The 19,522-nt window shown below is 41.7% G+C and overlaps 1 protein-coding gene and 1 non-coding gene across 3 annotated transcripts in view; one reads left to right on the top strand and one right to left on the bottom strand.

Annotated features, from left to right (window-relative positions):
- Pde8a (phosphodiesterase 8A) overlaps positions 1-19,522 on the bottom strand; it is a 129,275-nt gene that overhangs the window by 92,119 nt on the left and 17,634 nt on the right. The window lies entirely within an intron of this gene.
- On the top strand, positions 2,231-2,292 carry LOC116104260. Its single transcript, XR_004123774.1, has one exon. It is a non-coding gene; the product is annotated as a U7 small nuclear RNA (small nuclear RNA).

Raw genomic sequence — 19,522 nt, 5'->3', positions numbered from 1 at the left:
CTGTATAGCCCTGGCTGTCCTGGAACTCACTCTGTAGACCAGGCTGGCCTTGAACTCAGAAATTCACCAGCCTCTGCCTCCAAGTGCTAGGATTAAAGGCGTGTACCACCACTGCCCGGCTTGTCGAGTAGTTTTTAAAAGAGCTGCTAGTATTTTGCCGTGAAAGCAGAAGACTTGTGCACCTTCCTCTGCGACTATTTCTGTCAAGAACAGCAGAAGTGATCCCTATGCTAGTGTTATGCAAACATCTACCTTCTGTTCTTAGAACCCTGGCTCTCTGAATGGTTCTTCTAGGATACTCTCTTGGAACTCAGTACCCACACTGTGAGAGGCTCCAACCACCTGGACTACATACACTCTAGTCATCCAGGCGAGCTGATAAACCAGCCTTGAAAAGCCCCAGCCTAGGCCCATGGGCTGCCATGGGACAGAGATAAGCTATCCCATGTCGGGACCTATCCACATTCTGACCCACAGGATCTGTGAGATTACTAAATACCATCACTAAATTTAATGTAGTTTATTTTACAGCAGTAGTAACCAAAACAACAGTGCTAGATTAACCTGTTAAATTGATGTTTCTGGACCCACAAAAGGGCAGTTTGACAAACTTTGGTTTAAAAGACATTAATTCCTATTTGGAGCCTGATACTCAACATCCATAGTTGCCACAGTCTCATATTTTCACAGTTCAAAGTCTTTCATGGAAATATTGGAACAGGTGCTGTGAGGTAAAGAGGGCTGGAAGGTGATTTTTCACATATATATTAGCATTAAAGTGGCTGAGACTCCTGCATTTCAAGGAAGCTCTGGCTTCCTAGGGACAGCACATATCCCTGTACAGCTTCCTGTGGAAAGCCTTCTGGTTTAAAGGCTGACCTCTAGCCACTTAAAGGCAGTCAGCCTTGTCTACAGCATTATGCTTTTCTGTTAATTGATAACTTTTGTCTAAATATAAACTCAGATTGGCCTGTTAGGGATTAGCAGAATCTAGAGAAAATGGGAAGGGTGAATAAGCATGTCTGGTAGATGCAGAGTGCCCAGCTACCCTCCAACCAGGGAACTTAGTGCAATGGATTCACTGGAGGTCCTTTCTTTAAATGTCACTAGTCATGCTAATAAATAAAGAACTAGTACTGAGGTCAAAAGGAAATTCATGGCTAGACTCCCAGGAGGGGCAGTCTGGGGATGGGGGCACTGAGGAAAACTCTCAAGAAAGAGGAAATTCTTTAAGCAAGGTCCTCCTGAAAGCAGGTCATCTCAGAAAACTGACCTAAAGGAAATTCCCCTTAAAATGAAAGGCTTAGTCAGGCAGTGGTGCACACCTTTAATCCCAGCACTTAAGAAGCAGAGGCAGGCGGATTTCTAAGTTCAAAGCCAGCCTGGTCTACAGAGTGAGTTCCAGGACAGCCAGGGCTGCAGAGAAACACGAACAAATAGTTCTGGGTTTGAGTGGTGGAAATGAATGGATGGGGGAGGAGCACGCTCGTGTACACACACACACACACACACACACACACACACACACACACGATAGGCAGGGCATCATGACTGATGAGGAAAGCTTAGTGGGAATCCACTCTAAAAGCCTAAATTGACACGAACGTACCTGATTTTATCAAGGCATGTTAACCCCAACCATGAAAAAAATGTTAACTAAGGCATCAACTAAACCTTAGTCTGGATATGCTGTTGCTCAAGGTCCTCTTCAGTAGATAACACATGTAGATCATTAGGTTTTTAGAAACTATCTGGTGTAAACAGTTGTTGACAACAATAGCAAGAGTATCCTCTTGCCATCTTTAAGCCAACAGATTCCACTATGAGACAGTAGAAAGAAAGAAACTAGGATCAGAGGATGAAGTTCAAGTACCATGGTGCTTGACAAGTATGTATGAAAGCCTGGGATTGAGTTACAGCTTCACAGAAACTCCAAATACTTGGGAACAGAAGACAGGAGCATTACAAGTTCATTACCCTCAGCAGCACAGTGGTTCAAGGTCAGCCTAGGCCATATAAGATCCTGGAGAGAGAGAAAAAAGGTACATTCCAAGCCAACCTAGGCTACACGGTGAGACAGACCCAGTACTCAAAAAAAAAAAAGAAAAAGAAGAAGAAGAAGAAGAAGAAGAAGAAGAAGAAGAAGAAGAAGAAGAAGAAGAAGAAGAAGAAGAAGAAGGAAAAGAACCTAAAGTGAGAAGGGGGAAATTGAAAGAAAGATGAAATGACAAAGTGTTACAGCTCTTTTAGAATTTGTCTAGCAGGTTTTCTGACTTTGGTCAGAAAACCAAAAAAAAAAAAAAAAAAAAAAAAAAAAAAAAAAGATGAAATGACAGACAAAGGACTAAGAAACAAAAACCAAAGCTGGTGAAGATTTGGGGACAGGGAAACCTCGTTCACTGTTGATAGGACTGTAAACTAGTGGAGTCATTAGGAAAATCAGCATAGAGAATTCTCAAAAAGCCAAAAATAGGTCTGCCATATGTATGACCCAGGTATACCAACCACTCCTTGGCATGTGCCCAAAGGACTCAACATCCTACTCCACAGACACTGACTCCAGCCATGTTCATTGCTGATCTATTTATAATACTAGGAGAGAGAATCAACCTAAACGTTGTTCACTGATGAATGCACAATAAAAGTGTGACAGACACGTGCACACACACACACACACACACACACACACACACACACACACACACACACATACACACTGCAATTCTATTTGGCCGTAAAGAAAAAATAGAAGGAAGAAATTTTCAGGAAAATAGATAAAACTAGAAAGTAGCAGACTGAGGAACCTAACTCAGTGGCTGAAAGACAAACACCACATGTTCTCTCTTGTCTATCCTACCTCTTTTTGTTTGTTGGTTGGTTGTTTTGTTTTGTTTTTCAAGACAAGGTTTCTCTGGATAGCCCTGGGAACTCAGAAATCCGCCTGCCTCTGCCTCCCAAGTGCTGGGATTAAAGGTGTGTGCCACCACTGCCCAGCTTTTTCTTTTTTTTTAAGCTTTCTTTCTTTATTATTATATGTAAGTACACGGTAGCTGTCTTCAGACACACCAGAAGATGGTGTCAGATTTCATTACAGATGGTTGTGAGCCACCATGTGGTGGCTGGGATTTGAACTCATGACCTCTGGAAGAGTAACCAGTGCTCTTAACCACTGAGCTATCTCTCCTGTATATGAGTTTTGACCCAGGAGTAACTAGATACAGAAAAGTAAGAAGGGACCACTGGGGGGGAGAAGTAGCTTTAGAGAGAAGGAGAGTAGGACACAAGTGGTATGCAGAGGGAAATGGGGAAAACGGGGGAGAACTTTAACTCCATGAGAGAAATACAGAGGGAAAGGGAGGAAGGGGGATAATACTACCAATGTCTGAAAAAGCCATAGGGAAACATATACTTTATGTTTACTTAGAGATACATATGTATATATATGTGTGTATAATTTAAATGATGTCCTAACACTTGGGGTAATACTCTCTCCCTAAGAGCCACAGACTAACAAAAACCCCAGTAATGAACATGAGAAATTCAATTCCAGATGCTGATCAAGGAGTCCAAAGACTCCTCAAACAATATAGACCATTGCTATTGGTCGTCTCCCAGAACATGAAAACAAGAGCCTATTGCTGAAGACATTACACACTTCGAACAAAGAACTTGGGGGAATTAGGCTGGAACCAATCTAGAAGCATCCTCTCTGAGGACTAGCTCTGATAGTATCTAAAGGTGTTATACAAGCTGCCTAAGGGGGGAAAAACAGTAGTTCTTTTTGGTCGTAAAGCCTATAAACCACAAGAATGGCCATCCCACTAAGATATCCCTAGTGGTATAATAATGGTATACACACACACACAAACACACACACACACACATACACACACACACATTTATCTACTTATTTATATCTTGGTAGTGACTAGCAGTTTGCCTAATTGGACTTATGGCTCACTCAACAGGAAGGAATTCAATCCCTGGTTCATCAAGCTTAGCCAACTGTGTATGGCTGTTGAGGTCATAGACCCTAGGGAGAAACTAGTACTGCCACTTTCCTAAACCAGTATACTCTCTAACTGCATTCTAAATATTTGTTCATATATCCACAGATAAGTGCAGCTCTCGCCCCTCATCAAAGAAACTTCTTTTTGCATCAGATGTGGACTATTACAGAAATAAACAACTGGTCAAAAGGCAGAGAATGACAGCGCTAACTGATAAATCTACAACGTAAATCCTATACCTAAGGCTCAGAGATCATTATGGAGGAGAGGGACAGAAAGCTTTTAAGTGTCAGAGGACAAGAAAGCCCACTGTGAGATGGTGTCTTCTATATGATATGAGATCTCAACAGTATAGTTACCTAAACAAGACCTGCATTGTGACAAGACCAGCCGGCACGACAACTCAGAGATGAAGAGCTACAGGCAACTAATGACTGATGAGAAAGGGAGACTCAGTCTCTGGAGACAAGCCTAAGTGGTTATCACTAACATACACATATATGAGCATTACTAAAGGAATCAGTAGCATTTTATACGTGTGTATTAACATGAGGGAGGGGTGCTAATGTAAATGCAGGACACCGATATAAAATTCTCCAAAATGTTTTAATTAAAAATTGATTGAATAGTCTTTGGCAGCTGATTATAAGGTAGTTTCTTTCAAACTCATCTACCAATTATAGAGAAAAGTAGAAGGGACATCAGCCCAGCAAAACTTCTAAGCAGAATGACCGTGGTCCATGTGGACATGTGTGGTAACTAAGAAACAGCTTCTTTCCATGGATAGAATTCAGGACTAAGGCTGAACTAACAAAAGACTTTGACTTCAGAAAATTAAAGATGAGTTGACAAAGCAGGGTCAATTATTAAGGGAGATTAGTAACAAATGAGATCAAATTCACTTACTACATGGAAATTTCATACAACTAAGCCAATATAATACAGGTCTCTTGAGAAGGACAGCAGATGGTGACAATAGAGTATGCATTCTTCTAAACATGCAGGAAACCCGAGGAGTAATGGGGATAGAAATACAAACCACAAGGTTCAAAAGAAAGGATTTCTAGAAATAGCTCATTCTTGTAGGGTTGGCAAGAGTAAGCTAAGTAGAGAAGCTGAGCAGAGTTTTAGAGGGGATGGGAGGGGAGGAGAGGAAGAGAGGAGAAGAGAAAAGAGAAGGGGAAGGGACAGGGAGAGGAAGAAGAGAAAAGAAAAGAAAGAAGAAAAGAGAAGGGAAGGGAGGGGAGAGGAGGGGTGGGAGCAGAGCGGAGCCACAGGAAGAAATCATATAATTTCTTGTTCCACCATCCATTAGCTAGAGGCTTTGGACAGATGGTCTAAGCAAACCTCAATACTCAACCATGCTTGACTCCCTGGAAGCCCACTTCTTCTGAAGGGTGTTCATGCCATTTGTCTGTATTTCATTCTCTCTTACTCCTCCTGAATACTTCTAAAAAAAAAGTAAGCCCCTCTACCAATGCTCTGACATCAAGTTAGTATTGTTGTCAAGGTTTGTGTGAACACCCAGCAATTTCAACCAATTTCCTCATACCTCAATAATCCAAAAGTGTCTCAGGCTGGAAATGCTAAACTCCAATACCCTGCTCTCTGACCATCATACCTATCTTCAATTAATCCTGAACCCTAGCCCTCTCTATGAATTGCCTGACTTCCAATCCTTTCCCTCATCTGTCCTCTCTCCTGTACCCCTTCCCCATCCTCTATAAGCCATGGGATCTTTAGCCATGACTCACAATTCAAACCTCTCCTAGTCTATCTTCTCGTCACTTCTCTCAACTTCATGCAGCATCTTAGTTTGCTTCCTACTGCTGTGCTAAAACACTATGACCAAAATCGAGGGAGGAAAGTGTTTATGGCGTACAGGTTACAGTGCATCACTGTGCAAAGCCACAACAGTAACTAGGCAGGAACCTGCAAACAGGAACTGAAGCAGAGGCCAGGGAAGAGTGCTACTCACTGTGCTTTCTCTCCATGGCTTACTCAGCCTGCTTTCTTATAGAGCAGGGATGGCCCCGCCCACAGTGGGCTGCACCTTCCCCATACCAATCATTAATCAAGAAAATGCTCCCCACAAACTCACCTACAGACCAATCTAATGAGTCACTTTCTCAATTAAGATTCCTTCTTAACAGATGGCCCTAGCTTATAGCAAGCTGACAAAAACTAACTAGCTCATGCAGTAGGTGCCAAAGCCATACACCATACACCCTTCACCCAATTACCTGCATTTCTTCTGTGTCTATACCTGGGCTGCTGGACAAATTCATATAACCTTGAAGGGGTGGTGTACCAAAAAACTGTGGTCTGGCCGGGCGGTGGTGGCGCACACCTTTGATCCCAGCACTTGGGAGGCAGAGGCAGGCAGATTTCTGAGTTCAAGGCCAGCCTGGTCTACAGAGTGAGTTCTATGACACCCAAGGCTACACAAAGAAACCCTGTCTCGGGGGGAAAAAAAAAAACAAAACCGTGGTCTGTCATCAGATACCTGAAAGTCCTTCAATGAGCCCAAAACAACTTATTTTTCACAACTCTTTTCCTAGCCAATAGTGGCCTCAAGGACTGAGCTTCTTCAACTCTTAAAACACAAACTCACTCCTACTTGACAAAGAAAATTAAGATGAGGAAACTTCTTGAAACTTGTACTTACTAATGTAACCTATTAAAATAATAGTATTATTCACTACCTTCCAAGGTCTTAAAAAAAATCCTCCCTCTTACAGCTAATCCTATATATTTCATTAATTTCTTTCTCCTCCTATGACTCTCTCTCTCTCTCATGGAATATGAGTGTGTTTATATGCTAACCCTCATTGTCAACTGACTGGATTTAGAGTCACTTAGGAGTAATACCTCTGGTTATACCTATGAAGCCTATGAATGTGTTCCCTAGAAGGATTAACTAAAGAGGGAACGCCCACCGTGAATCTGACTGATGTTCCGTAAGCTGGAAGACTAGGCTGAATAAAAGGATTCTGGAAAAGCAGAACTACAAATAGCAGAAGCATTCCCTTGGCTTGGCTAGCCTGGTGATCCACCCATGTCATATGTGAGTGAGCTCTTGCTACCATGTCTTTCCCCCTTGATCAACTGTGACCTCTCAAACAATGATTACTACACAAAATTTATCTTTTCCAGGAGAATTTTTTTTTTACATTTATCAGCAATTGATGAGAAAAGTAACTAATAAATCCCCCATTCAAAACAGTAAATCTCTGACATCCTACCATGCCGTCACCCATTCTTTAAAGAGCAATCTTGGCTATTAGTCTAGCTGATATGACCTATGCCACAGGTAACACATACACAGCACTTCCAATATCCTGACCTAGCTACCTACTGTGCAGAGGATAGCAGGGAGGCAGGAGCAGTGTGTTTGGAACATCTACCAAGCACTGCTCTCTGAGGATGTGTGCCAGAACTGTGAAGCAGCCAGGTACCTACAACACTCTTGAGACCGAGCTGCTTATTTCCATAAAGCTGCTCTAAGTCAAGCAAAAAAGACAGACAGACTCAAGTGACTGAATGACAAACTGCCAAAATGTGTTGTCCATGAGCTAAAACTCACCATTGGCAACTGTTAGATAATCATCACTGTGAGAAAACGCCAGAGAAAAGTAACAGAATGGAGGAAATACTTAACTGTTTATAATTTGCCTATATGTGTGAAATTGAAGTTTCAGGTTGTGTCGTGTGATGCAGACTCATGTGGTATTTTGCTGAGACAGACTCATGTGAGAGTCTGCAGAGGCAAGACCCGTGAGAAGAGCACGTGATGTCTGGAGAGAGTTTAAATAGGACTCAACAGCAGTGATAGGGTGCTGGCATAGCTAGCTAGCTGTGCAGCTCCTCCTTGGTGTTGTGTCTTTGCCAATCTTCACCTCATTCATAGAAGCACAGCAGAGGACTCCTGGCATTCCTGCTGGTCTGGGTCCCTCTCACAGATGTCTGCAGATTTGGTGGAGGGGGAAGCCTGGCAGTTTCTGCTGGATTGTGCCCCTACTGCTGATTCATGTTTGGCGACACTTTTTGAACTGGACTTTTGATATCCTGACACTACTGAACTGGACTGCTGGTATCCTGACAAACAGAGATTGGAGAATCTTCACAACAGGTCCACATCCCCTTGTCCTATTTACCATCTTGTATTCCTACCTTTAGGTAGTGGGCTAGAAGGGTAAGCCGGCACAGGTGCATGTGGATGGGCACACAAAGGCATGGTGTACATGCAGTAGGAAGAGGACAACCTACGGGAGTTGGCTCTCTCCTCCACTGTCTGGTTACCAGGAACCGAACAGCTTGTCAAACTTAATGACAAGTCCCTTTACCTACTGAGCCATCTCACTAGTCCAAGGAAAACATTTATCTTAGCTCACAGTCTCATTAGTTTCATTCGTTGTGGTGGAGAAGAGTTCATACAAAATAAATATGGATACAAGATACAAAAAACTAGTAAGCAGATTTTTAACTGATCTACTTAAAACTTTTGCACCTGATAAAATATTCACAATGTTAATTGTGGGCACTGATATTAAATGAGGACTTCTGTGATATTGACCACTATCCCACCCTTAGAGTGCCAGGCAAAAGGGAATAACAGAGATCCTGCCAGCAGGGAAGGCAAAGAAAAGCAACTGCCTCCAAAGCCCTACAAAAGTCCCAGATGCTGTTTAAAGTTTGCAAACACACTAAAATAGAGAATACTAACCTCTCCATAATCAGAAAGTCAATACTTATCATATTTATCCATCTACTTTTTCTCTTTTTTTCTGTATTCTTTTCAAGAGAATCTCTGATATCTCTCACTTCTAAATGTCCCTGCTTGTGGACATAGTTTTTCCAATCCAACCACAAGTCCATAATTATACCTAACACAACTTAAAATAACGTTTATATTACCTATATCACCCATACATATTTTCTGACACAAGAAGTCTTAAGTCAAGTTCTAAATTCTTCACACCCAAAGCCATTACCTGAGCACCAGGCACCAACTTCATGCAGTTCCTGCCTCTTCAGTGATGGGAAAAGAGGCAGTAGTAAGCCTTAAAGGCCCTCACACTCCAACAATCAATCTGCCAATCAGAACAACTTTCTACATATGGCAAAGCACAAAATTCTATTTTTAAAACAAAGAGAAAGTATTTTTATTACAGGATCAAAGAGCATATGCCCTTAAGGTAAAGGGTATTTATTTATACCTCAAAATAAAAATAACTAAAGGGCACAGCAGTTAGCAAAGGCAGAAATATCAATTAAAATATATTAAAATAATCCTAATAATCAGATAAGCACATATTTAAATAAGGACATATTATCTGTCATCAAAACCACCAAAGTTTTTGTCAAAAAAAAAAAATTCAGTATTAGCTAAAACATGGCTCTGTAGAAGATGTAACCTTCCAAGAGAACAAACTGTTCCAAAATCCTTATTCTATTCCCAGGAATTATCCTAAAGAAATATGTAAATATATATATATGTATATGTATATACATATATATATATATTAGTAATATTTCTAATATCAAAACAATGATATGAAGGTTAACCAGCTAAATTTCCAAAAGTAAAAGACTGGTTAAATAAATCATGGCTTGCCCCTAAGGTGGAAGTACTAAATTGGTATTGCTTATCTGACCCAAAGACCAAATGCTAGTAGTCTACAATGAAATAAAACCTTTAACCCAGAATATTAATCAACCATTGTTAAATTTTAACAGCAAAACATTCTGATGAGGAAATCAGACTTTATCCAGCACAGACTCCCTTCTTTCTCTAAAACCATGAAGGCATGAGCTGCCTACTTAACTCCTGAATGGTGCTGCTGCAATCTGCCTGCAGAATAGACACAAGCTTCCTTGTACCCTGCACCTCTACTGACAGCACCAAACCCTGACCAGGCACCTGAACTCATGAGCACATACAACCCCACTCCCCGGCCACACACACACAAATTCACAATCGAAATTAAAACAAATAATCTTCAAGAAGTAACCTGTAAGGGGCTAGAGAAATGGCTCAGCAGTTAAGAGCTGATCTTGCAGAGAACACAGGTTTGATTCCCAGTACCCACATGGCAGGTCACAACCACTTAACTACAGTTCTAGGTAATTCAGTGCCCTCTTCTGGCCTCCTTATGCACCAGGTACACAAGGTACACAGACAAAACACCCATACACATAAAATAAATGATTTGAAAAATGTAATAACATTTAAAATATACATATTACAATAATAAAGCATTAAAAGAGGTAAAACCCTATTTAAAAATAATGTACTGGAAAACCCAATAAAACTGATGGGAAAGGTATTAGCCTCCATGGGAACCCATATTCAAATGTAATTCTTAAAAAATAATTAATTAAAAATTCCTTAGCTGGTGTGGTGTGGTGGCTCATACCTTTACTGTCACTGCTAAAGAGCGAATTTCAGGCAAGCCTGAGCTACAGAATGAGACCACTTCAGATAGAGATAGATAGACAGACAGACTGATTGATTTACATGAGTTAATGGAATGTTTGCTTAGCATGCATGAAGGCCTGGGTTCCAAACCCAACATCACATAAGTCCAGAGTGATGATGTACACTTGTAATGCCAACATTCAGGGAATAGAGGCAGGAAGATCAGAAATGCAAGGTAATCCTAAGCTACACAAAAATTCAAGGCCAGCCTGGGCTATATGAGAGGCTTTGTCTCCAATTTCCAATACAGAAAAAGAAGCCCAAAATGTAACAAAACATTCCCTTTGGAGAAAAAGTCTAAAGATAGAAACAGGTGATTCACATAAAAAGGAATACACTGGTCCTTAAATAAGTCAAAATATTCACCAGTTTGGGGTTGACTAGAATGCAGATAGATTAAGCCAACAAAGTACTAGTTAGCCATTGACAAAAAAAGAGGAACTGCTCCTAAGTACAATAAAGATGAGCCTTGATTAAGCTAAGTGAAACCATTATGCTAAGTGAAAGAAGCCAGACATAAAAGCCAAAAATCAAATAAGACTATTTAAATGAAATAGTCCTTGTCTATTCCAAAGAGATAAAAGGCAGATTGGTGGCTGCCGGGGTTTGAGAGTATGCAGGGGGGCAAAAGAGTTTCTCTGATAGAAATATCCTAGAAACAGGGTTGTGGATGTACAACTCTGTGAAAATACTGAACACTACCAAACCACAAGAGTGCTTAGGATGCAGTTCAAGGAGAACACTTGCCTGGCTTGGGCAAAGCCCTGGGTTATATCACCAGCACTTAGATAAAAAAGGATCACATGAATTCAATCCTGAGGTTTTTTTTTTTTCTAAATGAAGAATTCCTGCACATATGGAGTGATCAAGGATAAACAGGTGAGTGAGAAAAGCAAAACAAGATTACATACACTATGATACCATTTCTTAAAAAAGGATATAAGCCATGCAAGATAGAGAGGCAGAGGACACTATGAGTCTGAGGACAGCCTGGGTCAAACAAAGACAAAGCAAAACAAAAAAGGAGATAAAATATGAGCTTAAGTATGGACAATAAGTATGATAGACTGAAGTATACCATGTGGTAATCCTTGAGGTCCTAATTCAATAACTCTCCCCTTTTTAAAGATGGGGTGAGTCCCATGTGGCCCAAGCTGAAATCCAACTTGCTTTGTTGGCCAAGATGGCCTTGAGTTTCTAATTTCCAAGCCCCCAGCTCCCAACTGCTGAGATCACAGGTGTGAGGCACGATACCTGGTTTTATGTGGTGCTAGGGATTGATGTGTGCCAGAGGTTTTAGCAGGGTTTATACTGCCATGATAAAACACCATGACCAAAAAGCAACTTGGAGAGGAAGTGGTTTACTCCATCTTACAGTTTGTAGTTCATCATTCAAGGAAGTGAGGATAGGAATTCAAGGCAGGAACCTGGAGGCCGAGGCCATAGAGGAGTGCTGCTTACTTGCTTGCTTCTCATGGCTTACTGAGTCTGCTTTCCTCTACTATCCAGTTCTACCTAACCAAGGGTGGCACTACCACATCCATCATCGATAAAGAAAAAGCCCAACAGGCCAGAGACATCAGATCCTCTTGAACTAGAGTTACCACCAATCATGGGTAATGGGAAATGAGCAGAAGTTCTCTTAGGGGCTAGAGAGATGGCTCAGTGGTTAAGAGCACTGACTGCTCTTCCAGAGGTCCTGAGTTCAATTCCCAGCAACCACATGTAATGGGAATTCATTTGGTGGTTCACAACCATCTGTAATGGGATCTGATGCCCTCTTCTGGTGTGTTTGAAGAGAGCTATAGTGTACTCATATACATAAAATAAATAAATAAATATTTTTAAAAAAGAAAGCAAAGAATGCTAACCCACCCAAGCTGGGCATGATGCTCTGATTCAAGGCCAACCTGGACTACTCGAGAGGGGAGACAGAGAGGAGATTAGCATGCTTACTCAAAAAATTCAGTTCCTTGGTTAAAGTGCAGTTGTGGGGACAGAAAAGGGAACCCCTGTTCTTTCCAATACATCTTAAAGCCTTTCTAATCCTGTTTATCCATCAAGCCCTTTAAAGCTATTTTATATGTAAATAAAAGTTCCTATCCTTTGAAAAACAATGTTGTTTACTCCTTTCTCACTGAAAAAATGCAAGGTTATTTAGTGTAGTCTTTACTAATGAATCAAATTTGTAAGAAATTGAGGAAGAAATGAAAAACTGATAAGAATTCAAGACTCTACTGAATATCCTCGGCTTTGGCTACAATTCTCAATGGGGCTCTTTGGGAAGTGTTTGTTAAAGAGAATCAGGTTCGGGCTGGTGAGATGGCTCAGCGGATAAGAGCACTGACTGCTCTTGCAAAGGTCCTGAGTTTGGATTCCAGCAACCACATGGTGGCTTACAACCACCGGTAATGAGATCTGACGCCCTCTTCTGGTGCTGTCTGAAGACAGCTACAGTGAATTACACGCGGGAGCGAGCAGGGCAGAGCGGGGCCAGAGCAAGACAGGGGCCGGCAGAGGTCCCAAGTTCAATTCCCAGCAGCCACACACACAAGATAGCTCACGGACATCTGTACAGCTACAGTGTACTCATACACATAAAATAAATAAAATAAATCTTTAAAAAAAAGAGAGAGAGAGAATCAGGTTCTCTAAAATTATCTGCTTCCCCATCCTTTGTTCCTAAAGCAAAAAGGAGATGCAGTCAATCAATACAGATAAGTATAGATAAATATGATATAACTTCTTTCTTCATAGTCAGTGGTAAACTGTGCATTATAAAAGTGAGTATTGTGTAAAACCCAAAGAGGATAGAAGAGGACCCTGGAACTAGAGTTATGAACAATTGTAAGCAGTTATGTGGATGCTGGGAACCAAACTTAGGTTTTCCACAAGAACAGGAAATGCTGTTAACTACAAAGACTTATCTCTAGCCCCAATATTATATACTTGAATCATTTGTTTACTAAACAATAAAGCTTGAATTTTTCTCTCTTAGATGTTTACAATTTTTATACATTGAGCAGAGCATTTAAGTTAATTCATTAGATCTTAATAACTACCTAATTTTACAAAAAAGAAAGCTAGAATTATATGACTCGCCACAAGTCAAAGAGTAGGGTGTGGTAAGGCTGAGATGGACTAGCACCACCCAGTCCCAGACCCAGTTAACCACATACACAAGGAAAAACCCACAAAACCACCCAAAAAAGCAATCTAAATATCTAAGTTCATTTTCCTACTGCATTAGCTGCAACAGTCTTTTGGCCTAATTCTTTTAAGTGAGCACAATAAATGAGAATATGCCATTTTCCTCATCTAATTGAAGTACAAAGAAAATCCAAATAAAGAATATTTATGATACAAACTTTTTCAGAGGAGGAGTTGGGAAGGATGGCCAAGACTAAATAAAAAGAAACTAGAGCTGACTTTCAGGACATATTTCTCAGGCTTAAAATAGTCTTGATCTTAGAACTGTCACGAACAAAGGCAGAACAAATAAAGTCACCGTATATAAATTATTCTTTCATAAGAACATGCCTAGTGGACACAGAACCAAGTTACAGACCACTGATGGTGCAGCTGTTCCCATTGTCAACTCAATCTTCCTACAGGCCACACTTTAAGGCTATTAAAATGATCATATTCTCAAAAACACTTCAGGCAGTGTCACAGGGCTTCAAGCTTATGCTCCTTCAAGCTGTGTCCCCCATACTAAGAGTTGAAAGGTGGAGGAAAAACAGTGCTCCCTGTGACAGGTGTCTGAGCACAGGCACCTTGGCAGCACCTGGAGACACAATGCCTGGCAAACCCAGCCAGCCTCTGCTCCCCTGGAGCTTACAAGTCAACTAACTACATACCACAGGTAGCTTCGGTGTCAACAGAACATGCAGGAAACAGACCCCAGTGGAGATGGGAAGGGGCTGCTTACCAGAGAATGCTTCCTTCCCAAGGGGAGAGTGGGAGTAGTATAAAAATGATCAGGACAGACCGGCTGAGTATGAGAACAGGGAGCATATATACAGCTGTAGTGTGTACTACATGGTTTCAACAGAAATTTGTACTGGAGGTTAATATATAGTTAAAAAGTATGTCCTAAACTATGGCTTAGGTAACCTCATGTGTGTAACTACCACCATGTCAAGAAATAGAATATTACCAGAACCCAGAAGCCCTTGTGCCTTCTCAAACCACTCCCTCCCCTCCTCCCCAGTGTCAGGAGCCTCCTAACCCCCTAAAACCACCTGCCAGCTTTTTGTGTATAAACCAAATCACAGAACACACAATGTGCTGTCTGGCCGCCTTCACTCAACACCACTTATGAAATCCATCCATGCCTTTTGTGTGTAACTAAGGTTCTTTCATTCCCATTGTTACAAGGCACTTCATCATATGCTTATTTCTAGTTGTTAACTAGCATGAATGATGGTATATTAGCACTCTAGTATTTTTTTTTGTAGTGAGCATATTTACACATTTCTGTTACCTACATGCCTACAGAGATAATTGGTAGACGAGAGACATGAGTGTGCTGAATGAAGTTCATTAAATAACGCTAACAGTTTCCCCAAGTAATTTCCCTCACATACATTCTTCCTAATAGCAGACAACATCTGTTCTGTGGTTAGTCAAGGATTATCAGAATAGACAAGATAATTTCTCATGGTCTGGAAACAACTAAACTTTTGATGAAAATTGGCCCATGGCCCCTTCTCTAGCCTCAAATCCTTATGTGCACTCCTTTACATAAATTCCATGTTTACCGCCTACACTTCCTAAAATTTACAATTGGTAAGCTATTAGAACAACAACTGTCATTACAGAGAAAGAGTCAATTATCCTTATTTCTAGGTCACAGGAAAAACACATAAAGGTGGTATCTGATTATAAACCACATTATATCATCTATGAGCCCAAGAACTTTCTAACAGTCACTTTTATATTGCCTATTTTATATTAGTAGGTAAAAGAGAACTACAGTAGATTTCCTTTGCCTTAATAATGAAATAAAAATTAGCATTCAACTCTCCTATTCTTCACTTTGAATATCCTCATACTAACTAAACATCATGCAACTCAAAAACAAAAAAACAAAAAGCTAACAGGAAGTATGAGAACAAGCTGTGTAAAAAACATTTCCTTTAAAAAAAAAACCAAACAAACATTTTAATATATATTTGCTGGTGGGAAAGGTCTGTGTGTGTCTACCATAGCATGTGTGGGTTCACAGGACAGCTTGTGGGAGTTGGTTCTCTCCTTCCAGTGAGTTCTAGGGATCAAACTCAGGTCATCAAGAATGGCAGTAGGCACCCTTACCTGCTGAGCCCTCTTTCTGGCTCTCTCTTTTGCAGAACTGAAACCATGTCCCTCTCATGTGTTCTCTGTTAGGACAGAGGTTCTGAAGAGGAAGGGCAGGCTAGACAGGAGGACATGCCCAAGTAGTCTCACAGGCTCACTGGAGTGGACAGGTACTTAATTACTCAGGCAAGGAAAGGGAGGGAGGCCCAATCCCAGGAGAGAGTGGGGCTGACAGCCCTCAAGGAGAGAGTCAGCAAAGGCCAGTGTCCTAGCAGGGGCAAGATGGAATAAATAGGGTGGGGTGGGATGAAGATAGAGGTAAAGTACTTAAGCAGAAGAGTCAGGAAAAGGGACACACTCCAAGTCAGGTGACAAGCTCTCAGCCTTCAGGCCTAGGGTCGGAACATTAGTGAGTAAAACCCTCAGAGACAACCTCAAATGTGTGGATACCAGAGATGACAGGTCACAGGAATGGTAAGGCTGGAGATGCTCCCATGGGAATGTGTGCAGCCACAAGGTACAGTTATTAGAAACAGGGCTAAGCCCCAGAGTGTGGAGCTAGGACTCTGACCTCCACCAGTTGAACTGGGAGTGGAGGGAGAAGAGGACAACTTGGAAAAAGTGCCTGAAGAGCAAACATAGCCAAGGTTCAAGAAGAAAGAAGGAACCAAAGAACCAAGCTGACCACAGCAGGCCCCAGCAGACTGAGACTAGAATTCTAAAAGCATGGAAACAGTAATTAACTAGTATTACAATGTCACAACCTGGTAACTAGGCTACTACATACATAGGCTTCCAGGAAAGTTCTGGGACAGGACTCCAAGGCTATCTCTTCCAGACTCTAGCTCCAAAGAGAGTATTCCTTGTTACCCCGTTCTAGCTTTCAGACAACACCCTCCCCCATCCCAACCTTCTGGGACCACATCACCCAATAGTGTCACCATGTCAGTTGATCTCTGGGTCACCTGTTCCATCAAAGATCTCAGCGCCTCATGCTTACCTTCTTTACCCCAAGTTCTACCCTGGCAACTTCAAGATTCATAGGACAACAGCACTCCCTCACAGTTCCCTATTTTTAATTCTGTGGCCTGTAGACCATTTCTACCCACACAGGTCCAACTGCACAGGACAACCAAGAAAAATGTCTACATGCAATTCACACATAATTATATATGTATATATGCATTTGTGTGTATATATAAATAGATAGAACTGGTATGAATAAATGTAACTAGCAACATGTATTACTCAAGGAATATTCCGTAGATACTAGGTACCATTCATGTGCTTGAAGAATATCAATTTATTCAATCCTCAGAGCACCCATCTGATTTTGGTTTTTTGCCTGAACTAAAATCTAGGGCACAGAAAGGTTAAATAATTTGCCAAGATCCCACAAGCATAAAGTGGTAAAACTGGGATGTAAAAACAAGTGATGTGTAACCAGAATGTACACCATTTCATTTTGTTACACTCCACTCAGTAGGTACAATATGCACACAGCCTCAGTGTACTAACAGTGCATCTTCTAAACTGAACACCTCTGTGTAGCCAGCACCCAGGTGGAGAAGCAATTTAAGCCTGTGCACTCCCCGACCTGCAGCACACTATGCTGGCATCTGAGGGCACGGGTCAGTTGCCTGTTGGTGGGCCTCTGGCTGCCTAGCTGACTTCTGCAGCCTTCACTGCCATGTGTACAATTAACAGTACTGGGCAGCCCACATCTTAGGGCACTGTACTTCTTAAGCACATCACTATCTGTTCCCTTTAATAATGTTTAATTGTCCTTCCTTCACTTGTTCTTGTAGTCCCCAGCCCTTCCTCATGTCTATCACTTCTACCAGATCCACCTATCTCTTGTCACTCAATCTGCGATCTCAATAGTTAACCAGTAGCTATTCTGTAAAATGCAAAACTCTAGATCAAGATCCAATTAGGCCAAGAAAACACAAGAGTTGCAAGCCCTGCTGGAGAAAGATATGGCAGGAGTTTGTGGAAAGGCACCTCAAGGCAAACCTCCCACAACAGGGCTCCAACTTATATATGTCTTTGGCACTGCTTCCTCAGCACCTCACACACTTAACAGCACACTCATTAGGAAACATTAAGAATCCCGTCCCTTCAAAAGAGCTCAAGAGTAATCATTTAGTCCTCAGCCTGGAAGCTTCTCTAAGTTACTCCTAGTTTTTTTATTTGGTAGGCTGTGGGAAGCTTGGCGTCAAATACGTGACCAGCCCCAGGCAACCCTGAGTATCCCTGTGGCATGCATTTCCACACTCTGTCCCAGCTCCTGATTGGCCTGATCAGTTCACCTTTGTACCTCTGTGCTCTCTTGGCCCTGATCCTCCCTCCCTTCCTCCTCCTCCTCCTCTTCTTCTTCTTCCTCCTCTTCCTCCTCCTCCTCTTCCTCCTCCTCCTCTTCCTCTTCTTCCTCCTCTTCCTCTTCTTCCTCCTCTTCCTCCTCCTCTTCCTCCTCCTCCTCTTCCTCTTCTTCCTCCTCTTCCTCCTCCTCCTCTTCCTCCTCCTCTTCTTCCTCTTCTTCTTCTTCTCCTTCTTCTTCTTCCTCTCTCTTCCTCCCTCCTTCCCTCCCGCAACCCCATAGTCTTTATGTTGCTTTAAGTTGCTTCAAACTCTTTGAAACCAAGCTAGGTAGAACAGTTCTGTACTGAGGCTCTCACCCCTCTGCTGTTCTCCACATTCTGATAAAAGAGAGTCAAGTCAGGCTGGACTTCCACAGTTTACATTTGTCACCAAAGGTGGCTGAGGTGGCTGTGTGCCGTGCCAACAGCTTTTGGTTGTGCAAGTAAGCTTCTTGAGCAACAGTCCCTACATACTTACCAGGTCATTTCCAATAAACTTAATGAACATAATTCTGTCAGTATCCTTTCAGAAATGTCATGCAGCATTTTCCTCAAGTTGGATGTGCTATAAAAATCAACAAATACCACAGACCATTCAAAACAGTTTAGAACAGGTAACCTAAACACACTTAATTTGAGGCTAGCATGGGATATGTGAGACCTTTTAAAAGAAAAAGAAGAACTTCATATCATTCAATTCACAGAGAAATCATTGTGTAAACTTGAGAGGGAGGAAAGGGAAGAGGAGGAAGAGGGGGGAAGAGGAGGGAAGGGTGCCATAATCCTACCTGGAATTCCAGAGTTTGGAGAAGTGTAAGATAGCATCAGTTCAAACCGTGCTTGGGCAAGCTCTAAAACCATCACAGGAATGTTAGTAGGGACAGGAAGTGGAACTTGAGAGAACCAGGCTCTATCCTTTCCCTCTCCCTGATCTTTTTCCTATAATCTATGTCAGTCAGGAAACTTGTAGTTGCAAGTTAACAAAGAAATAACCTCAAATTATGTGATGAAGTGAATTTAATGATGCATGCTACCCCCTTCAAACCCTGTTTCTCCTTTTCCTGGGTACTAGGGAAAATTGCACTTTCCAACTTTTGGTGATGTGAGGTGTGACTGAGACCAATAAAACATGAGTAAACTACCAAAGACCCATTCCATAGACTCTTCCCTACCACTGCAAAACCTCTCTCCCATGACCCTCCATGTTTTTCCCCATTCTGTGGAGTTTGCCCATGAAGAGAGACATGAAGTCACCTTGAGACCCATGTATTGAAGTTGATTAAACACTAATAGAAGGAGCCTTAGTTCCTTCTATTTTAAAAAGAAGACCCCCCGCCCGGCGGTGGTGGCGCACGCCTTTAATCCCAGCACTT

This window comes from Mastomys coucha, unplaced genomic scaffold (assembly GCF_008632895.1).
Source record: "Mastomys coucha isolate ucsf_1 unplaced genomic scaffold, UCSF_Mcou_1 pScaffold21, whole genome shotgun sequence".
Lineage (NCBI taxonomy): Eukaryota > Metazoa > Chordata > Mammalia > Rodentia > Muridae > Mastomys > Mastomys coucha.
This window is presented reverse-complemented; position numbering and strand designations above follow the sequence as displayed.